Here is a 20516-nt window from a genome sequence, read left to right as displayed (position 1 = left end):
AGCCAAGGCAATCTGGCTGCTCTGGCAGAGTCTGCTTTCCTTATAGAAAAGCAGGGAATTTGAGGTAGTCCAGCTGCTGAATTATCCAATTGCAACAGCAAGCTGAGCTCAGTTTTCTAACTTCTGTTGTTGCAGATCTAAGTGGTCATGTTGTTCAAGGGGGAAGAAAAATGTGAATTGAGTAGGGTCCAGGAATTCAAGAGCAGGAATAAGAAGATCTGAGTGCTAATTTAAAGCAAGCCCCAACCTAATGAAAAGGCAGATAATTGGAGGTAATGAAAAGCCTAGCAATGATAAGAACAGAAGGTTACACAGGCACGTAAAAGCACTTCCTGTGTACTTAAATGTGGGTTGGAGAGTGCTCAGAAACACCCAAAGCAATGAGGTAAATCAGAATCCTGGTGCCCAAGGAGCTCCTGGATCTGTGAGTCAAACTCTCTGACTGTCACACAAAGGTCTCCAGTGGCTCCAGCTTGCAGAAAAAGCACAATGAAAGCAGCACCAGCAGTTGCTAATAGACTGAAGGACTATTTCTGGTATCAGCAATCCCTACTGACCACCTGCCTACACTCTGTCAGCTGACAATGTTCCCTCACCTCTGCAGGAGCAGAGTACCCCGTAGGGAGAGGAGGAAAAACAATGGGAATGAATAAATAAGCAGAAGGGAAAGCTGATAAAACACAGGGGGGAAAAATGCATGCAACAGAACATGGAAGAGAAAACATGAATGGGGGAAGAACTAATGCAGAGGCATTCTGCAGCACAGGAAAGCAAAAACTGCCAGAAAGATGCAAAGGTACAAAAGCAAGAAAACCAGGAGTTACAAAGGATACTAATGTGGAGAAGCTGTTAAATGAACAATCTCCACCTACATCCTTGCACAGAGGATGTAGGATCCTCACTGACCAAGCTGTGAGCAGCAAAGGGGTTTAGGACCCTTGAAAGTTTCACAGGGACAAAGCCTGCCATAGTCCTTAAAGAATAGAATTCCCCATCCAGGTTGTTGCCAGGAGGAAGGGAGTTCTCTAACAGTGAGGAGGGCTTAGAAAGAATCCTGGAACCACCAGGAAAATCAGAGAGCTGGTTTTGTTACCAAAATAGAGACCTCATTGCCATCCCATCTGAATAAATTACTGGAAATGGCAGGCTGGAAGCTCACATATAAAGATCTATTTTGCAGTTACAAAGGGTTTACACACACCCCAGATTTGTGCATCCCTCAGAAAGCTTCTCCCAGAAATGGTCTCATTATGCCACTGGCAAACAGGAGAGAAACTACTCAGAGCCTAAAACTGGAGTAGGTGCAAAAGATAGCAGGGATTCAGAGAATCCACGGGGGAAATGACAGGACTAGGAGCACAATTTACTGCTCAGGTCCCTGTGAAGCCAGCAGAAAGACTGTTCATTTATTTCAATGAACTTTGGATCAGGCCCCTCACTTCTGAAGAGCTTTGAAGTTGAAAAATGTTGGATGAGCACTCAAAATTCTTATCAACAGAAAAATGTGGCTAAAGAGATGCCTACGAGTGCCTTTTTAACTTGCTTGAAAAGGTCAGAAAATTGAGAAGAATGCTGGCACATAGACTGTGGTTTAATGGGATTTGAGGGGAACACTTCAGACACAAAGCTGGGATAACACATGAAACAGGAGTTGAGCATCTCTTACAAGTGTTTGTGCACTACAGACTCATCAGAGCTATCTAAGAACTGCTCAAAAAGCAGATGAATCCAAATCAGGGTGTTTTTCTAATTTATGAATGCCCTGAACATTTGCTACCTTATCAGAAATCAGAGCAAAACATTTTGTGCAATTTCTTTGGCAGCAATGCTGGTTTAGCAAACTTTTGCTCCCAGCAGCTCCTTGTCACCCCAACATCAGCCTGGTGCCATGCAGGGAATTTTTCCCCATGTGGGGTGGAAGCTGCTGCCAGGTTCACAGACATAAATCCAAGGAGGGCCTTCAAGCACAGAGCTATCCACCAGACACATCTTCCAGACTTCATTATTCCTCTGAGGTGTGTTGGAGCTTTCAAGCAATCTGGGAAGTTTGCAAGAACTGGTGACACAGGCATGCCTCAGCCAAACCACAGCTCATGCTGTGAGCAGACAAAGTTAAATTTAAACCTGGGAGATGACATTGTCAGAGACTCCAGTGGGTAAAGGCAGCTCAGCACAGAGATCACTTCATCTCCCCACTCCACAAAAGTAAAACCCTCAGCAAAGCAAACCCTGAAGGGCAGGAGGCTGAGCAGGCAGGAGGGGTTCAAATGAAGTACAACTCTCCAGGCAAATCCAAGCAGGGCTGCCTGTCAGCCCTTGCTCCATGGGTGAGCTGCTGCAGAAGGATGATGGTTGCCTCCCCACAAATCTCTGCTGAGTGCTCCCACAGAGCACACCCTGAGTGAGAAGTGACAAAAGCCATGGGTGCCTTGCACAGCACCTTCTTCAAGGGTGGCTCTGCAGCCTGGAGCTACCTGCACACCATGCACATGTTTCATGGGTTTAGAACTTTCTGTTTTCCCCTTTTTTAATAAAAATCAATCCATTAGGGCCACAGTCACACTATGTTCCAATTTCAGCTCATTTATCTAAGTTAAATTAGCTGGTATGCAGTTGAGTAGGAAACAACACTGACACCATAAACCATGCAAAATAACTGCAGGATGTGGGATGATAATGGTAGAAAGTTACTGTGGGTCTGGAATTTATAGTCACTGAAACAGCAACCACCAAACAAAAATCAGTCAGCAAATCACTACCTAGGTAATTTCCTATTGTTTTATTTGCCATGTCTGAGTGAAATTTACTGTGGTGGCACTATACATTTATAATCAGCATGTCATATTTATTATACATAAAGCTTTGCAAAAGCAGAATGGTTGCTTTCTTTAGTCTGAAAAAGAAAAGATGAGGAAACCCAAACCCTTCCTAGAGATGAGATGTGGTTGGCTGTGAGCCTGATGTTACAGGAAGAAATATTTAATACACAGGTGCAATTTTAATTCATGTATTTTAATACCCACTGACAGAATCCAGAAAGAAAAAGAGTTTAAGAAAAAAAAATTACCAAAAAACCCCATGAACACCATCCTCCCTCATTAGGCCATAGAAATGGAGTCCCACTGTTTACTTGACAGAACTTGGATGAGTCTCAGTGGGCTCAGTGTTTACAGGGAAAATGGCAAAGTTCAGAAGGTTCCTCATCCCCCACACACCTGTAATTATCCTGTTTTCTGCAGCTTGGTCAGAAGAGGGATGAACGTTCTTTCTTTCCAGCAGTTCTATTTTCATCCTTGCACCACTTTTTGACAGTAAAATATGTCAGAATTGGAAGCCATCCTGTGTCAAATGACATCTAATTTGCCCTAAACTGAGGGGAGAACTCAGTCACCTTTCCCACTTGCTTCTGACACCTTGTCCTTGCCAGGGGTCAGGAGCAGTTGTGCTCACTTGTGTTAGCTGAGACTCAGCCCAAAACATGGACCCCATCACCTCCCTTTTCACCTGAGCACTGAGCCCAACCTGAGCTGTCATCCACAGCCAAAAAAGAAACAAGTGATAGAGATAAGATGGAGATAAGACCTGTTTTCTTTTCCATTCAATCTTACTTTGATTTTTCTTCTTCTTCTTCTGTTTTTTTTTTTTTTTAATAAGGAAGCAATAACACCCTATTTTCTTGCAAGAAGAATATCTATCATCTTATTCCTCAAGGAGATGTTCCCAGTGGCAGTAATGCTTATTCTGCTCATCTCCTCAATTTTTCTGGTCCTGCTTTCTTCTCTTAAAAATATGTTCCTCATATCCAGCACTTCAATCTCTCAGCATGCTCTGCTAATCTGAGGAAGTGCCTGAATCCAAGCAGACTAACTACTGTGGTTCACCTTTCTGTGCTCCTGAAGGCAGCCTCTATTCTTTCATCCCTAACTAAATAAAGATGTTTCTGACTGCACCCTCATTTAGCTTGAATGGAATTTCAGTTTTTATGCCCACAGTCTGAAAGAGACTCACAGCAATATTCATATTTATTAGCTGGAACCAATAACAAACCAAACACTTGTCATTTTGCATTGCAGCTCTTACCCTGTTTTCTTCCTTCTTCAAAGCTATTAAAAAATAAATAAATCAGATATGAGAACAAAAAGTTCAGCAATGGCTCATGAATAGTGGTGGTTTTATTCTAGAAGCACTTTGAGGCTTGGTTGTTTTTTTCCCCCACACCTTTTCTGATTGTCATTGAAATGGTTGACTGGTTTTGTCATTGTATTAATTTAATTTTTAGTTAGTTCTCTGATGTCTATCAGAATATATCTGGGATGCTGCCAAACTGCCAAAGATAATTGGTCAAGGAAGAACAAGAAAAGAAGGGGGAGAAAAAGAAGTTTAAAAAGCAATATCTTCAGAAAAGGCCACCAAATATTGGAACTCACAACACCCAAAGCAATTCCCTACTCTGCCACAAATGCCTTCAAAGACTGTGGGAAAATCACATCAATTCACCAGCTTTGGCATTCCAGGGATGTCACTCATTCTCTTTGCCACACAATCTGTCTTCCACCAGAAAGAAACCAAAATTCTTGGGGAAGGAAGAGCAGAGGTTACCCCTATGCAGGATTCAGTAGGAAATTTCAGTAGGAAATACCATTTGTCTTTCTGTGAGTGTGCTGCACAGATCACTACATCAAAATGGGAAATTTTAGCATTTGTATCCCAATTCTGGTAACCAAGTTCCCCCTTCTATAAGAGCTGTGCTGCTGGAAAGCAGGGCCAGGCTTGGATGGGGGATTTGTCTTCCTGAAATTGGGAACTGGGACTGGAACTCAAAGCAAAGTAAAAAACTCAAATAACTAATGTTAAAGTGGATTTTTAAAATCATTCATTGACCTCACATATCTTAGTCACAGTAATTTTTCTTTAATTGTCAGAATTTCCTTTCTTTCTTTTTCTTTTCACTTAGGAAGCTGGCAGAAGTGGGAATACTTCTGACTGTCCAAATGCCTCCCAGAAGTATTCAGAGCAAGAAATACTATAAATTAATTTGTTTTGTTTACTTGGGCATGAGAAGAATATTAGTAGTTTGAGAAATTATATTTGTTCTCAGTGGAAAAGAGGCTGCTCCAGGAAAAGATAAACAAAATGTTTCTTTTCTTAGGAGCTAAAGGCTCAGATACCCCTATTGATCTATTGGAAGTACATATTGTGCCACAGCTGTTACTCTGTGGCTCTTGAGGAAACCAGCAGCACGCCAGGAAATTAAACAGTAGCCAAAATAAAAAATAAACATTCTTCCTGACGTGGACAGTGTATTTAGGTAACATGCAATTACATAAAAGTGAGGATGAGGAAAGCCCAGGGGTAAGAATAGGCTGAGCAGCGTGGGATAATTCATAGCCAGTGGCCTGAGGGATGTGTGGGACATGGACAAAGAGCTCAGTTTAAAAAAGTGATTTACAGCTCCATCCTTCCAATGCCAACACTCCCTTTTGGCCAGGAAAAGCTGTGTGGATGCTCTGCCCCACACAAGAGCCTGTGCCTGCATGTGCCAGCACCTGGGCATGAACAGGAGCAAAACAGGGTTAGAGCTTGTGAATTCCATCAGAACCTACAGGGGCCAGCACCTTCCTCTGGTGCAAAACTGACTCACATCACACACACACAGCAGACCTGCTTCCAGCACAAAAAGACAAAAGCACCTGCTCCTTTCTGTGGGTTCCTCCTTACACAGAGCTTCAGGAGAGGTCTGGGTAACAGCTTACACACCAATTTGTTACTCCTTTAAGCATAAATAATTTCAGTCCAGGCTAAAAAATGCCAGTGGAAGTGTTAGCACCACCTTGTCTAAAGCCAAGTCTCACTGTCTTAGGTTTTTCTGAGGGACCTATTGCCCTGGGATCTAAGTACAAGCAAGGAAAACACCACTCTCAAATAATTTGAGCAATTTTAAAGCCAATTTTCCTGTCAGTTCTGTACAGAATGAACATTCTTCTACAGAGCCCACAGGTTTTTAAAACATATGAAGCTTTTACTGTGCCAAAGGACTGTTGCCTCCTGCACACAAAAGGAGGCCAGCTCATATATCAGTGGCCATTAAGCAAGTCAAAAACTTAAGAATTAAATAAAATTTAAAAGAACTGACTCAATTCATACAGGCTGCATTTCTGCAGAAGTTGAGGGATTTATAGCTATATAAATATATCAAGCTACAGATAATTCTCTCCACTGTCCTTGCCTGACTGACAAGAATAAACTCCCAAATAGAAACCAATATTAAGAGCACTTATCCCAGTCTAACTCCTCAGTTCACTGCACATCAACAGAATAGACTGGCACCAAAAAGCCAAACCAAACACATTTACTGCTGCTCCCCAAGGAAAACAAAGTCCTTCAAGCATGACTGTGGTCTCACCTTCAGATTAGAGCACAGAAATTGCTGCATTTATGAGATTGTGCTCATTGCAAATTTCAGCCCTGGACTGCCTTGCAAAGGACTGACCACTGGCTGGAGAGGTTCACACAGAAAAACAGGGGCTCATGAAAAGAGATCAGAGGCACACTGAGATGGCTCTCATCTTAAAATTGCCAATTCTGCAACTTCCAAGCTGTGTTTTGGGTCTCAGATGAAAACTGAACTGGACAGTTCATTGAGGAGGCAGGACTCTCTTGGTGCCACCAGGATTGTTCAGAGGTCACTCCAGCTGTGGCTCTCTCCTAAAGGAATGTATTTTGAACTGATTGTGCCTGGAAACATCAGACACAGATTAAGCCACAACACATCTGGCTGGAAATATCAAAGCATGCTGCTGCCTCAGCCACTTCTCCCATGGGAGACATCACCTGAGCTGTTACCTGGGGCTCCATCACACAGGAGGATGAGGGAAACCCCTCAGCTTCACACCCCTGGACCTGCACTCTGGCAAGGGCAGCCAGAGCACACCCTGGGAAGGGATCTGTCACCCTGCAGAGCCACAGAAGCCAGGGGGACACCCAGAGCCCCCAGGCTGTGCCTTTGCAGGGGGACAGGCTCCAGGAGGAGGGCAGCCATCCTGCTGTGCCCAGGTGTGCCCAGTGACCCCAGGTGACCCAGGGAGCTCCAGGAGCTGTGCTGTGACAGCAGCAGGCTCCAGGAGGAGGGCAGCCATCCTGCTGTGCCCAGGTGTGCCAGGTGACCCCAGGGAGCTCCAGGAGCTGTGCTGTGACAGCAGCAGGCTCCAGGAGGAGGGCAGCCATCCTGCTGTGCCCTGCTGTGCCCAGGTGTCCCCAGGGAGCTGCAGGAGCTGTGCTGTGACAGCAGCAGGCTCCAGGAGGAGGGCAGCCATCCTGCTGTGCCCAGGTGTGCCCAGGTGTCCCCAGGGAGCTGCAGGAGCTGTGCTGTGACAGCAGCAGGCTCCAGGAGGAGGGCAGCCATCCTGCTGTGCCCAGGTGTGCCAGGTGACCCCAGGGAGCTGCAGGAGCTGTGCTGTGACAGCAGCAGGCTCCAGGAGGAGGGCAGCCATCCTGCTGTGCCCTGCTGTGCCCAGGTGTCCCCAGGGAGCTCCAGGAGCTGTGCTGTGACAGCAGCAGGCTCCAGGAGGAGGGCAGCCATCCTGCTGTGCCAGGTGACCCCAAGGAGCTGCAGGAGCTGTGCTGTGACAGCAGCAGGCTCCAGGAGGAGGGCAGCCATCCTGCTGTGCCCAGGTGTGCCAGGTGACCCCAGGGAGCTCCAGGAGCTGTGCTGTGACAGCAGCAGGCTCCAGGAGGAGGGCAGCCATCCTGCTGTGCCCTGCTGTGCCAGGTGACCCCAGGGAGCTGCAGGAGCTGTGCTGTGACAGCAGCAGGCTCTGGAGCCAGCAGCTCACCCCTTATTGTGGCCACTAGGCTGGAGACACCTGGCTGAGAGGCAGCAGGGGAAAGGAGAAAAACATGAAAAGAAGGGAAAAACTGCATGGAGATTATCATTAGTGCATGGAGGAACCAATGCTGGGAGGTGTTTTTTCCTGTGTCTGAGGTACAGAACAGCTGCTTGGCTAATAGCATTATACAGGATCATGACAGAAAAGAGCATTAGCTGTATTATAGTTCAGGAAAGAAAAGAATTATGTGCTGTATATTTTTTTCCCAAAGACTAATAAAATGAAAAGGGTTCTGCTGAAGCCACTAAGGCACCCTTCAAATCACACACATTATAAATCAGCAAAGCCCTGAGGCATCATGTTTATATAGACACTTAAATTTAAAACAAAAATACTCAATCTTCATTTCTGAATAGAGATTCAATTACTTTGAGCTTTAGAGTCTGAATAATATGAAGTAGAAAACTAAGTTTTTTCCCCAAGGTATCTCTCACTCGTGGACCATTTAAATCACCTAGTTGCATGAAGCAGACAAAACAAATTATGCCAAAAAAGCAACAAGATTAGTCTTTTATCTGTGAAATCCAATACAAACTGTGAAATAGAAAAACATGCAAAAAGCACTTGGGCTATGAAGAATCATGAAGCCCTCCTCAGCTGTACTTCTTCCTTTTCCCTAATTCTATAAAGCTCTTCACAGAAAGGCAGCAAATATTTTATTACTGCAACTATTTGATAAGCTGGTCTTAATACTCCCTCCCTGTCTAGGTGAATCAGTGCCAGAGTAGAACAAAATTTCAAACATAATGCAATAGAAGTGATTATGATGACAACTAGAAAGTTCATTGAGACTACTCTGTGACAGCAAGTTCTTTTGGTTTTCCTTTTTCTTCTTTTTTTTTTCTTCTTTTCTGTTTTTTTTTTTTTTTTTTTTTTTTTTTTAATCAAATCAGAGATTGGCCACTAAAGCTTTGGTTCTCTAGATGAGAAGAGGAGCACACAGTGCTACCTCAGATTAGCTCAGCTGAGTTCAGCAGAGTCCAGCACAGAGAAGTGCACCAGCAGCAAGTTAAAGGAAAGAAGTCAAAAGTTCTGAGCTTCTCTCAAAGTCCAGGTTTGCAAAGCTGGGGGCTCCTGCAGCCCCTGTCACATGCTGCTGTGTCAGCATGGTGCAAATCCAATTCCTTCCTCTCACAGCCCTGCCACAGCCAGTGCCCAGCTGCTGCAGCTCTGCTCCTGCTGTGTGAGCACTCTGGCAGGGCTTATTGGAGGGACAGGAAAATGCAGAACTTTTTCATGAGTCACACCAAGGTTGGTAAATTCCAACTCCCAGGCTCCCACGAGCATTAAAGCCAAATCCCCAAGGAAGCAGCCACAGGTCTGGGTTTGAAAGGGCTCTCAGAGTCAGATCAATACCTGCCTGCCTGCCTCCAAAGGCAGATTCACTCACCAGGGTACAGCTGCAGCCAGGGTCACTTTATGCATCTCTGCCAACTACAGACAGATCTCCCTTGGACTCCTGAAGGTTTGTTTTGCTTGCCAGCCAATTCCCTTTCATTCTGCAACCACCTCTTAAAGCTTTTCTACTTCTTCATTACCAAAACAACTTCCTCATTGGAACATACAGAAATAAAAATCCTGGAAGTCACTGCCTTTTCATCAAACCACAGGAGACTGTTAAAATAATTGCAAAAGTCCAAAGTTTTTGACAAGATAGACAGCAGCACATGGACCCTGTGGGGCTGAGCAGTGCAGCTCTTCTCACAACCTCTCTAGTTTTACAAGAATTTGGGCAAAGCTGTGTACAGCACTCCTGCTGTAAAGACCCAACAGAACCACGTGCTCTTCCCACAGACACTACAAAACCATCTCTGATGTGCAGCACCCTCAGCACCACCAAAGAGTGCTGAGCTGGGCCCAAGATGTATAAATAAATGTGTTATCCTTTAGGTAAGATGAGTTAGAGTAGGGCAAAGTAATGAAAGCCAAGGACAGTTCTGCCAGGAGGGACTTGCAGCCCTTGCCCAAGGCTGCAGGTCTGGTCACCCCTGGGGCTGAAAGGCAGCAGGGGAAGTTTGTGTCTAAGCTTGCTCTTAGGCTTAGAGCAAAGTGCAGCCTGGCCCCAGACCCACCAGACTCAGAGAAGTCCAAACCAATTGTTTGGCTGGGACCTGCAGCAGGAAATCAGCACAAGATGTTGCTCTTGAGCATGAGAGTTTTCCAGCCATCTTTCTGCACTAGAGCAGCACAATGCAATGATTGGGAAGGAACTCTCTGAAAAGTCTCTGTGAAGGGCTCTCCAGCTGTAAAGGATTCTGCTAACAGTCCTCTGAGGCTGCTGAATGTCACTTCACAGTGCTTCAGAGGTGCAAAGCAGCCTTATCTGGACCAAAAGCATGGCCTTCAGGTCCCCAGAGATAAAAGGCCAGAGCACTAAACCATTCTGTCTTGCCAGCCACAATAAAGAGCCATTTAATTTAGCCAAACTCATTGAAAAGAGAGATTGATAAAGAACAGGACCAGATTATGTAATAACAAAAATGAAACTATTCCTCTGGGTTGGATGACACTCCAACATTCTTGCAAGAGAGAGAAATGGTAAAATGTTTAATAGAATTTACAGCATTTCATTCAGATAAAAGAGGATGCTCAATTTATGGGTGATGTTTGGCTCAGAGCAGCAATAAAAGTCAGGTCAATAAGTGATTTTTTTTCCTGACTGAAAAAATATTCTGACTAAACAAAGAATCACCATAAACCACAAACAGGCAGAGAAAGGAGTCCCCTGACATCAAGGCCCCCACTGAAAAAATAGCAAAAGGTGGCTTTCTTTTAGCTAGCTGGAAAATGTCAAAGCAAGGCAAATCACTTATGTGGTGTCTGTAAATAAAATATTGTCTAGAAAAATAACAACACTCAGTTGGAAATAAGTCACAAAGTCATTCCCTTGGGGTGAAAAAAAGAAATAGTCTTTTTAATTACAAGTACTTAACAAGGTCATCTGAATTTTTATTTGATTATATGAAGTGCTCCAAACTTAAGAAAATCCTGAGGAGGGAAATAACAGCAAAAAAAAAGTACAGGCATTTTAGAGCAGTGTTGAGAGCTTGATGCAGAGTAGCTGTGGAAATTTCTCTGTCTAATGGGGGAAATGGAGGTGCAGAGGATTTTAATAATCCAGCACTGGAGCATGCTCATCTTTTCTGCTTCTCAAAGACATTCTAATAAGGCACTGGAAAAGCCTGAGCAAACTGCAGTGAATACTTCAGGAAACATGGAAAAAACTTCTGCAAACTGAGAAAAGTGAGCAGCAAAGTGAGCCCCAAGTCCTTGGGACTCTGTGGAATGGTTTGCTCTTTATCCTGCTAGCAGCAGAATTTTATTTAGGTCCCACACTCTTGGACTGAACATACCCAGAGTGAGAAATGCTCCTCTGGCTTGGAGAGGTCTAATGACCCAAACCAAAGGGAAAGAGCTGTGTGAAAAGTAGGGTTTGCCCTATTTTACAGCTGGAAACCATGGCACAGACAGGTTAAATGAGCTGCCCAGGGTCACATGTACTCTGGGACAGAGTCAGAAATGAAATCCAAGTCCCCTCAGTTTCATGTCAGTGCTTTTACCTTGGACTATCATTTACTGTGAAAAACCACAAACAAATCAAGCCCTGCCCTATCCCAGCAGTGAGCTAAATCATCCCATCCATGTGACAGGAAACTGAAAGGAGAGTTCTAGGCAATGAAATCTGTCAGAAGCTCGTTTGTTTGAAAGGCAGGTCACTAATTTAGGTGCTTAACTCAGGAACCCACTCAGAAACCCTTAATCCCAGAGCTCACCCTCAGCTCCCTCTTAATACTGCAGAGTTTTGCACTGCTGCTGTGCAACCCCACTGTAGATCTTTTAATTACACCATCACTCTCTGCAGACATTCCCCTGGCTCCTGGGCTGGAACCTGTTCCATTTGAGCTGGAAACAGAACAGCCAAATAAGAACATGACTCAAAGCTCCTCAGACTGAAGAGAGAGAACAAGGAGAGGGAGGAAAACCACAAAGGGAAACTTTCTGGTTCAACTGTACCAAACACCAACTTATTTATGAAACTGGTTGTTTGCAAAGATTTCCTGCCAAGGGCTGGCAGGCAGCTGCCATGGATTAGAGTCAGGCTGCAAGTGCAGCTGCAGTGAAGATGGGGAATGGGCCAAACAAGCTTTGGCTGGCTGGGAAGTCACTGCTTCTCCTTCTGCCTGGAACACACATTTAGTTCTCCTGAAATGCACATGTGTGGAGGCACAAATCCAAATTCATGTGTTCTTCCTCCTCGAGGTCATAACCACGCCAGGCACCACATCCTTGGAATTACTGCATTTTTCAAAAACATTCTTACAGACAAAAAAAATGTCAGTTAAGGTTTTGGGCTTGGATTTTTTTAAGCACCACGGAGTGGACCATGAGAACAACAAGACTGAACACAGTGATGTGGCCAGACTATTCCCTGGCAGGAATCTCAGTGGGAGAGAAGCCTCCCTGGCTCTCTGGGAACCACCCTGAGGCTTGTTTGCAGCAGGCTTGTAATTTTGTACACGTGCCCCAAGCCCTGCACTTCTCAAGAAATTGCCACTGATAATTGCTGATTTATGCTCACAGACTTGGAGGAGCAGATTCAGAAGGCAAAGATTCACTGTATGATCCTGCTTAGGGTATTGTTATCTTTAAGAAATAAAAATAACAGGAGGACATGACTGGATTGCAATCAGCCACCATGCACATCACTCTCCATCTCTTTTGCCTCATGCTGTTTCCTGGGACTTTGCAGGGTCTGAACAGTCCCTCAAGGTCATTAGGGTAAGCTGGGGTAGAAACTGGATGCTTAAAGTGTTACACTCCAACCTTAGTTGCAGTTTGGCAGGTGGAGTATGGAGACTCCTAAAGAAAATACACAGCAGAACTGGGGCTCTAAACACCAACTACCACCCACAGTAAAAAAAAGGAACTAGTTACAAGTGAGAGATAAGGTGCTTGATGAAAAGTCTGAATTCACACAGGTTTGTCTTAGCACAATGATTTTGGAGGAAGAGAGATTTTAGTGATGCCATTAAATGCAATCCCTAGAGCAATACATCAGCAGAGTAACAATCTGTACCCAGGTACCCCCTCTCTGTGTCCTGACATGGCTGAGGTCAAAAAAGAAATTTAAATTTGGTTTAGTCAGGATCCTGGACATGACACAGTGAAGCTGTGGCTTGCAGGTATGTCTTCTGGAGAGAAACAGCAGAAAAACTTTAAATATAATGACTCCATTTACCCTTAATCCCCTTGCATTCACAAAATGAGTCTAAGTCTGCCAAAATCAGGAAGGTGCTCCATGCAGGCTAAATTTGGACCTGAAGCAAGCAGGATGCTCCTGCTCATTACAGCCACCACCCCTGAAAACTTTCCAATTCACTGATTATATTTGTAGCTCTGGGAGCAAGAAAGGGACAAATAACAATAGGCAGCTTGGCTGGAGAAAAATTACCAGTGATAAAAGACAACAGGTGATCACTCTAATGGTCCAAGCTGTCTTGGCTACCCCTTCTATCCCATTGCTCAAAGCCACAGGAAGATTTTTTAAGGAGGAAAGGAAGCTGCAATACCAAGTCCTTGAAAGGTCAGGACGAGCCAGTGGAAGGTATTTGGTGAAATAGTCAGGAAGAAAGAGAAATAAAAATATCAAGGTGGGGAAAAGTGAGAGCCATTTTCACTTGAGCCACTCATTTTCACTTTTCCACTCAACACCACTGGAATTTAGCAATGCAAAATCACTTAAAAGCTGTCCACAGCTTGAGTGGCACATTAAATACAACAGTGGCTTCCTGCATGGCCAGTGACATCACAGTGACCAGAGCTGAGGTGTCAGAGAGCTCAGGTGCTGCTTTTTCACTCACAGGCACAGGCACTGCCCACACTGGATGCAAAAGGGTCAGACCCGAGTCAGGAAAGAGACACTTCCCAAAAGCTGAAGAGAAAGAACCACTTCTACACACTTGACACCTAAAAAACCTCAGGGTCAAGCAATCCATCTCATCTGGATTCAAGGACACTGGTTTAGAATGAAGCTTTCTGTGCTCCTCATATTCTATTTATAAAGAAAGGAGCTTGTGAAGTTAGCTTTGTCTGAGATATAGGTTAAGAGTTGAATAAAAAATCAAAACTATTCTTTTTTTTTTTTTTGCTTTCCTTTTGTTGTGCAAGGTTATCAGAGCATCTCCACTGCTGAAAATGTGATTCATTTCAGTGTATGTCACTATAGATTCAGAAATTAATATGTAAGCATTAAAGTTAAACACCACAACCTAAACCACAAATTCAAAGTGAGTTTCAACTGGTTTTTCAATTAAAACTCTTCCATTTGAATAATCATTCTGCTGTTGTCCTAATAAGAAGTGGTAGAACTGACCTGACACTTTTTTTCACACTGCTGGAAGCATTGATATTTTTGCTTTTTATTTCAGACTGGAATTTTGTTCTGAAACAGAGGTTCCAGTAAAAGAGAAGCTCTTACTCCTGAATAGGCTGGCTTCATTTTTCCTTGGGTGAGGAAAATGATACAATTACTGTGATTGTTCTCCTTTTCCAAAGAACATTCCTGACATCAGGGGTGCAGCATTTCACAGCCACCCTCAGGACCTCACCCTGGCACAGGAGAACCCTGAGCTCACTCCATTAGCACAGCCTTGTCAAAAGGAACTCATTAAACTTCACAAGACAAATATGGGCAGCAGAATTTTGCAGAGTTCTCACCCATCCTCAGGCATGGAACAGCCTAGAAATACCAATAATGTGAGGACAGACACTGAGAGTAAGGCTTCACTTGGATATAAATAGGCCAGACTTGCCTTTAGGATGCCCACTGTAAATACAAAACTCAGAGTTATGCAGGTCTGTGGTGTTTTTCTGGGAAGTTGACTCACTCTGGTGTCAACACTTCCAGAAAAGACCCTGACTCTACCTCAATAAATTACCACTCTGTGTGAAGACATACATCCCATCAGTTCCCCAAAAAGGTAATTTCATTAAAGAACACACTGAAAGACCAATTGAAATGCTGAAGAATTTTCTCTTCATTATAACCCATTGGAAACATGCAACAAGTTGGGTTTTTTCTGGAGATTATTTATTTAGTTAACAATTTGATGGCTGAATTTTCACTACCACCCATTAGGTGCTATATTCCTTTGTGATAAGCCTGCCATAGGTTATTTACAGTCAGAAAAGAACTCTCAGCCCTGAAATTTCAGAAAGCTGTCCTGATCCTTTAATCCAGCTGACTTCTCAACGTTGTAAAGTTCTCCTTAGCAGATGGACTCTGATAAAACTCTCATAGATTTTATTTATCCTTTCCTGAGGGGAAAAGGTCACCCAAGACAGTCCCTCCACATCACCCTCAAGGCATACAGAGGAGGAAAGGAAGCTCTGTAATCCCAGGGAATGCAGTGCCAAATCCAGAGTTTGAGCTTCCCTTACAAAACACTGACCAATCACTGTTCTTACCCCTCCACTGTCACACAAAACAAATGATGAGGTTTTGAGTAGTGCACATGTGGAATAAATCACTGCTCAGGACACAGAGCACAGAGCAAGCTGAGACATGAGGAGCCAGCTTCTAGAGAAAGAGGAAATCAGCCTCCAGAAGGAAGCATGATTGTAAGACTGAACACAAGCCTTGGTCACCCTTTGTGCCCATACTACATCAACTGCAAGGACTGTGCCTGGGCAGAGAGCTGCCCACAAATGCTGCAGTTTAATCATCTGCTAGAAACCACAGGTCAAAACAGGCCTGGTCAAGCAAAGTGGGGCACAACAGCCAATGTCCTTCACCCATTTCCTTTGGTCAGTGCCAGACACAAACCAGCAGCAAGAGCTGTACCATCCACAGGCCACTTCCTTCCTCCCAGCTGTCACTGTCATCTCCCCTGACCACACAAAAAGCCACCACATTATGGGCATTCATCATTTCAGACCTATCTTTGGAAATAAACTAGAACTCAGTTGATCAGTTTGTTCCTCACAAACACCATAATTAGGCCAGGACATCTTTCCTGGCTCTGACAGATGAAGTGCATGGCATGTCTGAAAGCAATAGCTACAAAACAATCATGGCCACAGTTTGCAAAGTGTACCTCAGAGGAAAGTGACATTGACAGCTACCAAATAAAAATGACACAGGCCTGATTTGTCTCTCAGCTGGAAACGTTTTGTGAGGAGTGGATTTTTAACTAGAATCTCCATTTTCAGTGAACAGAAAGGGAGAAATGGGAATATAACACTGGTTCATGAGAACAACATACCAAAAGCTGCTGGTGCAAAGCTGTCACACAGGAAAAGAAACAAGCAAACAAAACCAAGAGAAAGAAACAATCCCTTCCCCTAGGTGAGGTACTAAGTGAAGTTCCCTTCTAGGATTTACAAAATAAAATCCTTTCAAGAGAATTTGCCCACTGCATGCCATACTTCCATAAAGGAATAGTCTTTGCTCATATGGGTTTGGAATGCAGACAAAATTTCTTCAATACCTTGAGATTATGAAAACAAAAGGGTCAATGTGCAAGTGTTGTGGAATAATTAATAGATACTTCCTAAGTATGTTTGTCATACTGGAAATATGCACTGCCCAGCTGTCCCTACCTTTCAAGGCAGGGACATTTCTCTGGGTAAATGCTGATTACTCCACAGGAAAATGTACATACTAATGTGTGTTGAGACAAGAGCTTAAATGGATTATGGACTTCAGGACAACAGTCTCGAATTGACTTCCCTGTAACACAAATCCCTGCTCCCCTCCTGACAGATTTATCCTCTGGTGTTCACAGCACTGGTCCTGCTTCCTCCTGCCTACAGCTAGTAAGTCAATACACTGATCTCTTTGAAAAAATTAAGTGGCATTAGCAGGAATAATTTGGAAAGGAAAAATTCTTCATCCTCAAAAACCATGGCAGTGCTCCAGTGCCCACGGGATGTGAATGACAGAGGGCAAAACCTCCCAAAGAAAAGCTGTGCATGCACAAGATGTCACTCTGCAGAACACCCCCTCACCCTTTTTATTTAGGAAGCTCAGAGAAGTTATTGGTTATTGATGTATCAAGACCATGTCCATTATATTCAGAAATCAAACAAAAATCAAGCCTAAGACACCAATCCTTCCAGGCTGCCATTCTCACCCTCTTGCTTCCAAAGACATTTACTCTCTGCTAAACATTAAATTGTTGGCATTTCAGTACAAAGCCAAGCCACAACACATAATGCTACAAGCAGTGAGCTGAAAGCCTTTTCTCTGCTCTGGAAAGATTAGAAAATGTTGTTGCACTCCATTTCAAGCCATTTCCCAGAAAAAGGGTCGTGATGTTGTCCATCAGATCCATTCTCTTCCACAATTTTTTCCTTTCTACAACTGCTAAATCTCCTAGTGTGCTTTTTGGCAGTACTCTTTGTTTGGTTTTGTTTTGAAACACACATTCCATTTGTCATCAGTAGGTTGCACTTTGTTGAGAGGGTAGACTTGTACAACTTTCACAGGCATCAGAGCATTGGCCTTAGCTCCCTTGAAAGCCTCAGCAAATGAGCTAAGCCCCAGGGTCTTTCAAGGAGTCGTGGTCTCAAACAATTAAAATCTACATTAACAGAAGTATTTGAGTATGTGCTAGAATTATTAAAAGCACCTGGCCTCCTATTTGAAGTTCAGTGGCCACTTGGCCATTTCTTATTATCCAAACCAAGTTTGTAAATTGGCCAGGAAAATCCTCCTTGTCCTCTTAGGTCTGGGCCACAGAAGGACAGCCTGGCCTCAGCACACCACTCGTGGCTACGGTGCTTCCAGCAGGGGCCAGCCTGACCAGGTGATCCTGCCAAGGGCCTGACACTCCTGCCGTGCCCATATTCACCTCAAATCACATTGCCTTGGCTTCAGGAGCAATGGTTTGCACTTTCAGAGCCTGGAAAATTAGACATGCATTGTGGATTCTTAGAAATTCCCCTTGCAATCTGAAGGCACAATAGCCCATGCTTGGTCACATAAGCAAACCCTCACTTGCACAGCTTCCCCAAGGGAGCAAAGGGAGCTCTATGACAGAAGAAAAAGGCACAAGACTTAGATCATGCACAGCTGAGACAGCTTTTAATTTCTCAATTGTCACAAGAGTGAAAAGAAACATCCCTTTCACACAGACAAGAAGCAGAAGGTTACAAACTGCTCTGTTCTCCAGCTACAATCAACACACATCAGAAGTGTGAACAGAGTGGCACTGCTCAGAGCAATTAGCCCAGTGGTGATTGCAAATACTCAGATTGCCAGGAACAGCAACTAGAGTGAGTCAGAGCTGCCTCTGCTTGCATTGGCAGCTGGTGCTCCCAGCGCCAGTCAAAAGACATAAAGACACTCTCTGAACTTTCAGCTCTGTGTGACAGTCTCTCCTTCCTCCTTCATGGCTTTTACCTGCCCAGGGCTGTGCATTGCTGGCTTGGCACACCCATGGAGCACCAGGCTCTGCTGTAACACAGGAAGGACATCCAGGTGCAAGCCTGAATCCCAGCAGGGTGGGATAACCCTGCAAGGACTCTTTCTAAGTGGGACTGCCACAGGAGAGACAAAGGAAGCACACCATGAATTAAATCCTGCCACTCTTCCCAGTGCCAGCACTAAACACAGGATTCACTGGGGATGAGGATAACCTTCAGGCCTCTTTTCATCCCTCTCCCAGCCTTCTGCCTGCTAAAGAGGGAAATTCTCCCTTGCTGGGAGATTACATCAGGGGGAAGATCCCCTCTGCTCCCTTCCCTTTCCCCTGAGCACCAGCAGGACAGAAAGGAAGGCTGAGGCACAAATCAAAAACTTTTGATCTGGTATTTCACTCCATTTTGTGTGTTTCTCTTGTTTTACAGTTACATTTCATTTCTCTAAATTGATGAATAGCCCCACACTAAAGCCTGGATTTGCAGAAATGCTGAGTGACCACGGCTTGGGCCAGTTATTTGAAAACAAAAGTTTTGACAGCCTTGTCAAAATATTGCAGCCCACTTCCAAATTTCATTAATGAGCTAGGTCTGCAGGTTCTTTTGCCTTGCACTCTGCTTCAAGCAAAATTCCTCTTTTTCTTCCTACCCTCTCCACAGGAAGGTTCCTTACTGAAAAGAGGTTTGAAAATCAAGACCTCACACCAAGTCCTGAACTTGAATCTGTGAGTGAACCTGGAGACATCCAGCCCCTGACACTTTGCAGGATGCTATAAAAGTGGTTCCCTGGAAACAGGAGGTGTTGCCAAGAGTGCTGACCATTGCTACTTTTCATTCCTTCTATCCTTAGAGTCAACATCAAATTTTTCCTTTCTTTCCTGTCCTTCCACTTTGCCACATTAGCAGAGCCCTGGGGACCACTGAGGCCAGCAGTGTGTGCAGAGTCAGACCAAGGTCAGCATTTCAAAACCAGATGGACCCTCAGTGCAACCACTGCTTTCAGAGAAGCCAGGATGGCTTGCTAGCTGGTACAACATGTTTGACACCCTTTCTTTAAGCACCCAGACACCAGAGAGTGCTCAGTGCTGGGAACCTGATTCACTGCTGCTGACTGGAGAGGAAGGAACAATGACAACCTTGTGAGAAGATTTTGTTCCTTTGTCTTCTGTTTATGTGCTTTCCAAAGGGAAGAGCCTTGCATTCTCAGGCAGTATGAGGCTAATGACTGCTACTGCCTTGCATTATTCAACAGGAAGTACACAATTAGATTCTTATGTTCAGTTTGGTGTTCACATTAGCATCAGGTTATCATAAAATATAATTATGTGAAGTTGTAAATATGTGCTCATCTTTCCTTTGCTGAAAACCAAGGGCAGCACTTGCATTTCCAAAGAAAGGTCACAGCTCTCTAAGCAAGCACAGCAAAACTTCTGCTTGAGCAAGTTCCCAGGACATGTTCCCACGTGGAGGGAGCTGAAAAATTACCTGAAACAGGACTGCAACAGGCTTCCTTTGGGCATTGAGGAACAGAGAGCAGCACACAATGCAACAACGCTGTGACAATGCAGGTATTGTCCAGCAAGGGCTGTGGGGACAAGGTGAGGAAGGAACCTTTGGACAGACCCAGTGAGTGCCTTGTCACCCAGCTCCTGTCAGAGCCTTGTCACCCAGCTCCTGTCAGAGCCTTGTCACCCAGCTCCTGTCAGAGCCTCGTCAGCTCACAGTGGAGTTGTGGAGGGCAGGCTGTCCGCCTGTGAAATGGGTGACACGGTGACACTGCCCGTGCTTGAAAACACAAACTGAGAGTGAGTCTGACTTGCAGAGGAGAGCTCAGCGCAGGGCTGGGTGTCACAGTCCTGCCCAGCAGCCTCCCCACCCCCAGCTGTCCCTCGGGCTGCATCCCTGTGCGCATCCTCGGGGATGATGCTGCAGCATCTGCCTCCCCCTCGTGGCACACGCAAAGAGCATCCCGGTGGCACAGCTCCCCCCGGGCAGCCCGGTCCTCTGCCAAAGGCCACCCGATCACATCAGCGCTGCTGGAAACTGGGCAGACTGCAAAAACCCGTGCTGGCAAGGGTGCAGTCCCTGTGGCTCGCAGCCCGGGTGGCGTGGTGCCCTGGAGAAGCGCTGCGGAGTTGCCACACTTGGAATGACAATGCTTTCACACAGCACAGGCCTCTGTTAATGGCCTCCTACAGGTCTAATTCA

The sequence above is a fragment of the Haemorhous mexicanus genome, chromosome 17 (genome assembly GCF_027477595.1).
Source record: "Haemorhous mexicanus isolate bHaeMex1 chromosome 17, bHaeMex1.pri, whole genome shotgun sequence".
Classification (NCBI taxonomy): domain Eukaryota; kingdom Metazoa; phylum Chordata; class Aves; order Passeriformes; family Fringillidae; genus Haemorhous; species Haemorhous mexicanus.
This window is presented reverse-complemented; position numbering follows the sequence as displayed.